The sequence below is a fragment of the Mus pahari genome, chromosome X (genome assembly GCF_900095145.1).
Source record: "Mus pahari chromosome X, PAHARI_EIJ_v1.1, whole genome shotgun sequence".
Classification (NCBI taxonomy): Eukaryota; Metazoa; Chordata; class Mammalia; order Rodentia; family Muridae; genus Mus; species Mus pahari.
The window spans coordinates 30,768,646-30,778,395 of NC_034613.1; the positions used below are offsets into that span (position 1 = coordinate 30,768,646).

General features: G+C 38.1%; 1 pseudogene; it reads left to right on the forward strand.

Moving 5' to 3' along the window:
- LOC110313777 overlaps positions 1-3,378 on the forward strand; it is a 9,003-nt pseudogene extending 5,625 nt beyond the window's left edge.
- Positions 3,379-9,750: the final 6,372 nt, after the last annotated feature.

The window sequence follows — 9,750 nt, forward strand, 5'->3', positions numbered from 1 at the left end:
ACATATATATATATATACATATATATATATATGTATATATATATATATATATATGTATATATATATATATATATATATATATGTATATGTGTGTGTGTGTGTGTGTGTGTGTGTGATGTTTACATCAGATTAAGCATATCTGCTGAAACATTTGCCATTTATTTATGGTGAAATATTTCAAAATCCTTTCTTTTAGCTTTTGGAATGGTGCCTACACTCCTGTTACCTATGAAGACCTTATTGTGTAATAGCATTCCAAACTTTTTGTTCTTATTTAACTGTAACTTACTGTATACTGATCAGCCTTTCTCCCTGGACTCTCCCTGACCTGATTTACTTCAAAAAGCCCCTTTTCACTAAATTATTAAAGTATTTCTCAGGAACATTTACATTTTAGGATCAAATCTTTTAACAGTCTATTCTTTGAGCAGTGTTTTTTTCCACAGCAAAATTGTCTAGAAGCATTTTTAACAAGGTACTGTTGCAAATAGTGTGGACTTCAGAAGGAACAATAATTGACTCATTTAAAGATCAGTCATTTTTCAATTGCTCCAGAAAGTAGAAAAGAATTACAGAAACTTCAGAGTTTTGTTATATATTTCTTTGTTAATTGACCGTACACATTAACAGTAGGTTAGGACTGGAAGATGTAATTAGAGAGAAAGTTCTCAAATAATGTTACAGAGAAAGAAAAAAGAGTCTCAAGTGACATCAGATTTGTTTCTACCAGGGCAAACTGTAAGTGGTTGTTAAATGGGCCAGAATCAAGAATTGGGAAAGATTTTAAAAAGTTTCCTAAAAGAGAGAAAACCCAGTCTGAAAGTTTCTTTATAGGATACTAGAGAAAACAGTGTCAAAGCAGTTCTATTATAATTAAAAGTGGAAGCTGTATAATTCCTAAGTATAGACTAAACATTTGTTCATATGTCCAAAGAGAAGTGTAGTTTAGCTCTCACCTTCCATCAAAGAAACTTCTTTCCACAGCAGATAAAGACTGTCATAGAAAACCACAATTGGACACAAGAAATAGATTGGCAGATCTTGGGGAGCCAAGTTCAAATGGACACATCTATGTCACAGCTCATGCATCTTTGGATCAGGGAATATGGACAAGGGAAAACAGGGAGATTATATGAGCCAGAATATCAGAAATTTTCTGGGACACTCTGTCCTAGAAATGTGTACATAAACTAGACTGAACAATGACAATATCAAAAGACATGCAAAGGTAGAAGGGAAAAATTTCACAGGGTACCACTCTAAGGCAAAAAAATAATTACAGACAACTAATGACTGCTGAAAGAGGGAGAATTAGCTTCTCCCAGGGATAAGCCTCCTTACTGGTTACCCAATACAAAGATGTCAGCCTTCAAATAATATACACATAAAAAAATTGGACTCAGCAGGTTGCCTTATATATTTGTACAGCCATCAAAGTAAAGGAGGTTATCAATTTGAAAATAAGAATGACATGAGAAGGGTACCTGTAAGGGGATAGAGGGAGAGAGAAAGAAGGGGATAATTGTTATAATTCTATGTTTTATTAAAAATGTATTTAAAACACTAAAAATATCATCAGAAAACCTCCAAGGCCTATACAGAAATTCTCCTACATTGGTGTAACCCACTTATCTGATATTTACACCAATTTCTTCATAAAAATGCTTTGATTTGTTATTTTCTTTTGTTCTGGAACTGAAATAGTTTTATGAAAGGATTCTACATTGAAATATGTACCTTCAGCAGTCTGGATCTGTGTGCTCCTGTGCCACATTCAGCTCTAGAATAAACTAATTTTTTATTCCCTTAAAAAAGGCATCATGTGGTGCTACCAAGTTCCTGTCAGTTTAAAATATCAATATGTTGCATTTTATTAGCTTTCTTTCTAACAATGCATTTATCATTTTAATATATGAAGTTCTGCTTTTTATTTTCCAGGAAGAAAGCCTATTTATATTTGGAAATGTGTACTAGATGCTTCAGATCTCAGCTGTGCATTCGTTTGAGGCTATGCCAGTGCCTGGCAAATACAGAAGTGTATGCACACAGTCATTTATTGGATGGAACACAAGGCCCCTAATGAAGGAGCTAGAGAAAGTACCCAAGGAGCTGAAGGGGTCTGCAACCCTATAGGTGGAACAACAATATGAACTAACTAACACCCCAGAGCTTGTGTCTCTAGCTGCATATGTAGCAGAAGATGGCCTAGTCAGCCATCATTGGGAAGAGAGGCCCCTTGGTCTTGCAAACTTTATATGCCTCAGTACAGGGGAACACCAGGGCCATGAAGTGGGAGTGAGTGGTTAGGGGAGCAAGGTGGGGGGAGGGTATAAGGGACTTTTGGGATAGCATTTGAAATGTAAATGAAGAAAATATCTAATTAAAAAAATTTTAAAAATCAGCTGTACATTCTAATGATCAATGTCTATGATGCTTATAGGATTCTAGTCTAATTTACTCGAATTATATTTGATCACATAATAGAAGCATAAGCATTTTAATGTATACATGTAGATTATGGTTAAAACTGGCTTACTAAATTGTAAACACTGCATAACATATGGAAATAGAATTAAGATTATATATGTAGAAACTTTAGTGTTTCTTTCCCCAAACCTCAATGCATTTACTGTTTTAAGTATTCATGACAGTTTTATAAACCGCTTGTGGCACTATTGCTTTTTGCTGTTAGTTTTAAAGTAGGCTCAGGAATTGAAATCGCGTTGGCATGTTCAAAACACATTTAGATTTTTGTGCCCTAGCACTGTTGAATTCGAGACACTATGGTTAAAATTTTAGAGCCTATCTTAAAAAAATAGTTCTTCAAAACAAAAGTTTCTTCAGGGAATTTGGGTATCCCATTAAGCTTGGAAAAATGCTAAGCTGGCCTTTCCAGCAGTGACAACCTCCTAAGAGAACATGCCACTTGAAATAGATCTTCCTTCAGCTCCAAGGGTACTTTTTGTGAAGAGAGGCCCCTTGGTCTTCGAAACTTTATATGCCTCAGTACAGGGGAACACCAGGGCCAAGAAGGGGGAGTGGGTGGGTAGGGGAGCAGGGCGGGGGAAGGGTACAGGGAACTTTTGGGATAGCATTTGAAATGTAAATAAAAAAAATATCTAATTTAAAAAATAAAAGATTTTCCTCATCTCTCTCCAGAAGAGAAGAACGGGAGACACACTAAGAAGCATCTGTTGAAAAGTCCGAATTCCTAATTTATGGATGTGGAATGCTGAACATGCTTTAAAAATCACCATGGTCTTTAGTCATGCGCAAATGGTAGTCCCGTATATTGGCTGCTCCACTGTTCTCTTTCAGCCTTCAGGCAAAAAAGCAAGGCTTACAGAAGGATTCTCCTTCAGAAGGAAGCAACAGTGAAAGCTCTAGATTCAAAAAAACTGGGAACTGGGAACATTCTTAATAATCACACCTTTCATACATATATATATATATATATATATATATATATATATATATATATATATATATGTGTGTGTGTGTGTGTGTGTGTGTGTGTGTGTGTGTGTGTGTAAAGAAAATGTTAAGCTGGATATAATGGTATATGCCCATATTTCTAGAACTGAGGCAGGAGGATGGCCACAATTTGAAAAAAGCTACGCCTACATAGTAAGAATGGCAAGTGGATGAACCAATCTATATTTTAAGATCTTGTCTCAAATGAACCACCTGAACAAACAAAAATGAACACTGAACAAATAAGATCAACAAATATTACCCTGACACCAAATGTCACCTGGTGATTTGCTCTGTAGAACATGGTTGTTAATGGTGGCTAATTATTGGAACGACCTGGGAATTTATAAAGTACTGACCTCTGAGTTTCATATCTGGAATCTTGGGTGGTATAACTTAGGCATTTTGACATTCTTTAGTCCCAATTAATTAATTTATTTATTCACTTTACATCCCACTGAGGCCAGACAATGCAGTCCAGACAGAGACATAGCACATGTAGACAACACCACCCCTCTCCAGTGCTCTGTTGTTGGGGAACCTACATGGAGACCAAGGTCCACGTCTGCTAAACATGTCCAGACCATGTATGCTCTTTGATTGGTGGTTCATTCTCTACGAGCCCCCAAGGGTCCACATTAGTTGACTCTCTTGGTCTTCCTGTGGAATTCGTATCCCCCTCTGGTCCCTCAGTCCTTCCCCTAACTTTCCACAAGACTTCTTGAACTTTCTCTAATGCTAGGTTGTGGTCTCTGCATCTGTCTACAAGAAATGCAGTGAGGAAGGTGGAGCAGAGGTTGAGGAAATAGTCAACTAATGACCAGCACAACTTGAGACCACCCCATAGGCAAGAACCAATCCATGACAGTATTAGGATACTGTTGTGCTTGCAGACAGGAGCCTCATATAACCGTCTTCTGAGAAGCTCGAAACAGCAACTGACATTTTTGAGATTCTTAAAGCTCTGTAGGTAAATGATATGTGCAGAAAAGTTTGAGAACTGCTGATGGGGCTAATACAGCAGGGATAGTGACACTATGCTAAATTGATGTCTGTTATGATTTTCACATTAACTAAGTGAAGCAAAAGTGGACTCATTAACTCACCTAAGATATCCAAGGGGTGTTTGATTGTTTGTTTGATTTTCTTTTTTTTTCTTTTTCCCCCATTTTTTATTAGATATTTTCTTCATTCACATTTCAAATGCTATCCGGAAAGTCCCCTATACCCTCCCCACACCCTTGCTCCCCTACCCACCTACTCCCACTTCTGGCCCTGGCGTTCCCCTGTACTAGGGCATGATGATCTTCGCAAGACCAAGGGCCTCTCCTCCCAATGATGGCCGATTAGGCCATCTTCTCCTACATATGCAGCTAGAGACACGAGCTCTGGGGGTACTGGTTANTTCATATTGTTGTTCCACCTANAGGGTTGCAGACCCCTTCAGCTCCTTGGGTACTTTCTCTAGCTCCTCCATTGGGGACCCTGTGTTCCATCCAATAGATGACTGTGAGCATCCACTTCTGTATTTGCCAGGCACTGGCATAGCCTCACAAGAGGCTGCTCTATCAGGGTCCTTTCAGCAAAATCTTGCTGGCGTATGCAATAGTGTCTGCGTTTGGTGTCTGATTATGGGATGGATCCCTGGGAAGGCAGTCTCTGGATGGTTTAACCTTTCATCTCAGCTCCAAACTTTGTCTGTAACTCCTTCCACGGGTATTTTTTCCCCATTCTAAGGAGGGAAAAAGTATCCACACTTTGGTCTTCCTTCTTCCTGAGTTTCATGTGTTTTGCAAATTGTATATTGATTTTGAAGATTAAAATAATTAAAATGGAAGAGAGAAAGAGGGAGAGAGACTTGTTCCAGGTTATAAAGTTCACATGTGACAGAACTTGTATTTCATTTCATTTTCTAATTTTGCTGATGCTTGGCCCTTCATTAGACAAAACAATCAAAAAGTCTTAATTATGATAGAAGTAATCCAGCATTCATTTGGGTATTTAACTTTTATTCATAAGAAATTACTTGTAATTTTTCCATGTATTCCTCTTAACCTCCAACTCTTTTCAGATCCTCCACCTACACTCTGAGTATGTCTTTCTCTTAAAAAGCCAGAACGAAAACAAAAGATAAAAAGATGAATATCAAAACAGACAAATTGAAAAAAAAATGAATAAGACAAAAGCCTCCAGGGGACAAGTAGCACTGATTCAAGGTAAGTGGGAACTATCTGAATAAGCATATCTCGAAACAATAAGTACATGAACAATAGAATCTGTTTAGTGGTTAGCAACTACTACATGATACTTTGTTTGAAAAAAACGACGTCCCCTTTCCATCAGGTACCAGCTCCAAATAGTTTCTTGGTGCCCACATGCCATTCTCTGAGCTGGGATTTTGGAGGTTTGAACTGGTGAAGGTCTTGTGCATAGTGTCATAGTTTCTGTGTATATGTATATCTGTCTTATTGTATCTGGAAGATTATATTTCCTTGAGACCACCCACCACTCTCTTAAAAATTTTACCTTCTATTCCACATAGATCACTGAGAGGTGGGTTGTGATAAATGTATACCATTTAGAGATGAACACCCCAAGCTCTGTCACTTTTTGAACACTTCTGAGATTTTGGGTCTCTGTATGAATTCCCATTTACTGCAAGGTGAAGCGTCTGTGTTGAGGGCCAGTAACTCATGAAGATCAGTCAATTAATAATTGAACCAATCCCAGTGCGTAGTGTCAAATGAAGAAAAAAATGAGAGAAAGAATAATGATGTTTATTTTGTATAATACTGCAATAAGAGTGCATATGCTACAGTAAACTTAGAATATATATACATACATATATATATGTATGTATGTATATATATGTATATGAAAAGGTTGAGGCAAAGATACTTTTCTTTTTTTAAACTGTTTTTTTATTAGATATTTTCTTTATTTACATTTCAAATGCTAGCCCGAAAGTTTCCTATACCCTCTGCTCGCCCTGCTCCCCTACCCACCCACTCCCACTTCTTGGCCCTGGAATTCCCCTGTACTGGGGCATATAAAGTTTGCAAGACCTAGGGGCCTCTCTTCCCAATGATGGCTGATTAGGCCATCTTCTGCTACATATGCAACTAGAGACATGAGCTCTGGGGGTACTGGTTACTTCATATTGTTGTTCCACCTATAGAGTTGCAGACCCCTTCAGCTCCTTGGGTTCTTTCTCTAGCTCCTCCATTGAGGGCCCTGTGTTCAATCCTATAGATAACTGTGAGCATCCACTTCTGTATTTGCCAGGCACTGGCATAGCCTCAGAAGGAGGGTCCCTTCAGCAAAATCTTGCTGGCATATGCAATAGTGTCTATGTTTGGTGGCTGATGATGGGATGGATCCCTTGGGGGAGGAGTAGTCTCTGGATACTGCACCCTTTCATCTTAGCTCCAAACTTTGTCTCTGTAATTCTTTTCATGGGTATTTTGTTCCCTATTCTAAGGAGGAATGAAGTATCCACATGTTCTTCTTGGTTTTCTCGTGTTTTGCAAATTGTATCATGGGTATTTTAAGTTTCTGGGCTAATAACCACTTATCAGTGAGTGCATATCTAGAGACTTCTTTAGTGATTGGGTTACCTCACTAAGGATGATATCCTCCAGATATATACATTTGCCCAAGAATTTCATAAATTCATTGTTTTTAATAGCTGAGTAGTACTCCATTGTGTAAATGTACCACNANTTCTGTATCCATTCGTCTATTGAGGGACGTCTGGGTACTTTCCAGCTTCTGGCTATTATAAATAAGGCTGCTATGAATATAGTGGAGCATGTGTCCTTATTACCAGTTAGAACACCTTCTGCCCAGGAGAGGTATTACTGGATCTTCAAGTATTATTATGTCCAGTTTTCTGAGGAACCGCCAGACTGATTTCCAGAGTGGTTGTACAAGCTTGCAATCCCACCAGCAATGGAGGAGTGTTCCTCTTTCTCCACATCCTTGCCAGCATCTGCTGTCTCCTGAATTTTTGATCTTAGCCATTCTGACTGGTGTGAGATGGAATCTCAAGGTTGTTTTGATTTGCATTTACCTGATGATTAAGGATGTTGAACATTCTTTTCAGGTGTTTCTCAGCCATTTGGTATTCCTCAGTTGAGAATTCTTTGTTTAGCTCTGTACCCCATTTTTAATGGGTTATTTGAATTTCTGGAGTCCAGCTTCTTGAGCTTTTTGTATATATTGGATATCAGTCCCCTATCAGAATTAGGATTTGTAAAAATCCTTTCCCAATCTGTTGATGGCCTTTTTGTCTTGTTGACAGTGTCTTTTGCCTTACAGAAGCTTTGCAATTTTATGAGGTCCCAATACTTGATTTTACAGCACAAGCCATTGCAGTTCTATTCTGGAATTTTTTTCCCTGTGCCCATATCTTTGAGGCTTTTACCCCACTTTCTCCTCTATAAGTTTCAGTGTCTCTGGTTTTATGTCGAGTTCCTTGATCCACTTAGACTTGAGCTTTGTACAAGGAGATAAGAATGGATCNATTCTCATTCTTCTACATGATAACTGCCAGTTGTGCCAGCACCATTTGTTGAAAATGCTGTCATTTTTCCACTGGATTGTTTTAGCTCCCTTGTCAAAGATCAAGTGACCATATGTGTGTGGGTTCATTTCTGGGTCTTCAATTCTATTCCATTGATCTACCTGTCTGTTGCCCCACTAGTACCATGCAGTTTTTTTTTTGTTTTGTTTTGTTTTGTTTTTTAAATCACAATTGCTCTATCGTACAGCTTAAGGTCAGGCATGGTGATTCCACCAGAGGTTCTTTTACTGTTGAGAATGGTTTTTGCTATCCTAGGTTTTTTTTTTTATTATTCCAGTTGAATTTGCAAATGAGACAAAGATATTCTTAAAAGACAAATGTGAAAGAAGCTTCTTATAGAAGCTGATGGGAACAGATACAGGGATCCACAGTCAAACATTAAGTAATATGGAGATGAAGCACCAGAGGAATTAGTTGCAGGATGCTGGGGGCAGCATACAATGACAGGGAGTACCTGGAGTAGGCCAGGATGGAGACATCTCAGTAGCCTGAGGCAGCTCTTTGTAAAAAATAGTTGTTCCCATTTCTCCTAACCTTAACTCTGGACAATGGCTGTATAGATTTCATTTGTGTGTCACTGCTTTTCATTTGGTCTTGGTGTGCATAATTATTTTATTATATCTGACTTTTTAACTTCTTTCTCCTTCTGCTCTGGTGAATTCTGTGAAATTAGATGTTTCTTGATGTAATGATTCTTTTTTTTAAACTTATTTTATTAGATATTCTCTTCATTTACATTTCAAATGCTATCCTGAATGTCCCCTATACCCTCCCCCCACCTTAAACAATTAAAATTTGAGGCATGGTACACAGCACAGCATAGACCTAATGGCCCAGGTGCATGCTGTGTGTTCGCATCTTGGAAACAATGTAGTAACTGCACAATGGTAGTTCCAGATTAATGCTTGACTTGCAAAGAAAGTTTGAAGAAATTATTAGAAAATTAAATAGAGCCAACACTGGGACCCCAAGAAAGAAAATAAAAACCTATTGAAGCTATGAGATAAGTTTTGCACAACATTTGAGAGTGGATCCTGGATGAGCAAGTATAGGATATGTAAAATATTATATTAGTAAAACTAAGTCAAAACACTGGGACTCTTAGGGGAGTCATTGTGTGCAGTGTGCAAAGGCAGACAGCTAGCGGGACTATTGAGTTAAGGGTTAACCTGTTTCTTTCTGGCCACTGTCTGGCAGCTTTGCCCATGTTATTTATCATTAGAGCTTTACAAGAAAATGCAGGTAGCTGGCCTTGGAGTTTTGAGCACTGAACTAAAATTAATTAAAGTTTAAATAGTGATAAGTTTGCAATTATTATTATTTTGGCTATAGGCCTGGGAATAGGGAAGCTTGCAACTTTGGGGAACAATCATAATTCTTGATTCTTTGTGGGACGTGGTTATTCTTTTGAATTTGATTTGGCAATGATTATACAATGTCTCTTTTTTTAAACCTGCTTTTGGAGTATCAATAAAAGATTGGGGCAAGAGAAAGGCAGGAGAGCAAGTACAGAGCGTGTAGAGAGCAAGTGAGGGGAATGTGAGGTGAATGTGGAGAGTGAGTGAAGAATGAGAGAGAGAGCATGAGAAGAGAACGTGAAGAGTGATTGAAGAGAGAATGTGAAGAGTGAGAACAGAGAATGTAAGGTGTGTTTGGAGAGTGTGTGAGTGAAAGGAGAGTACATGTGGTGT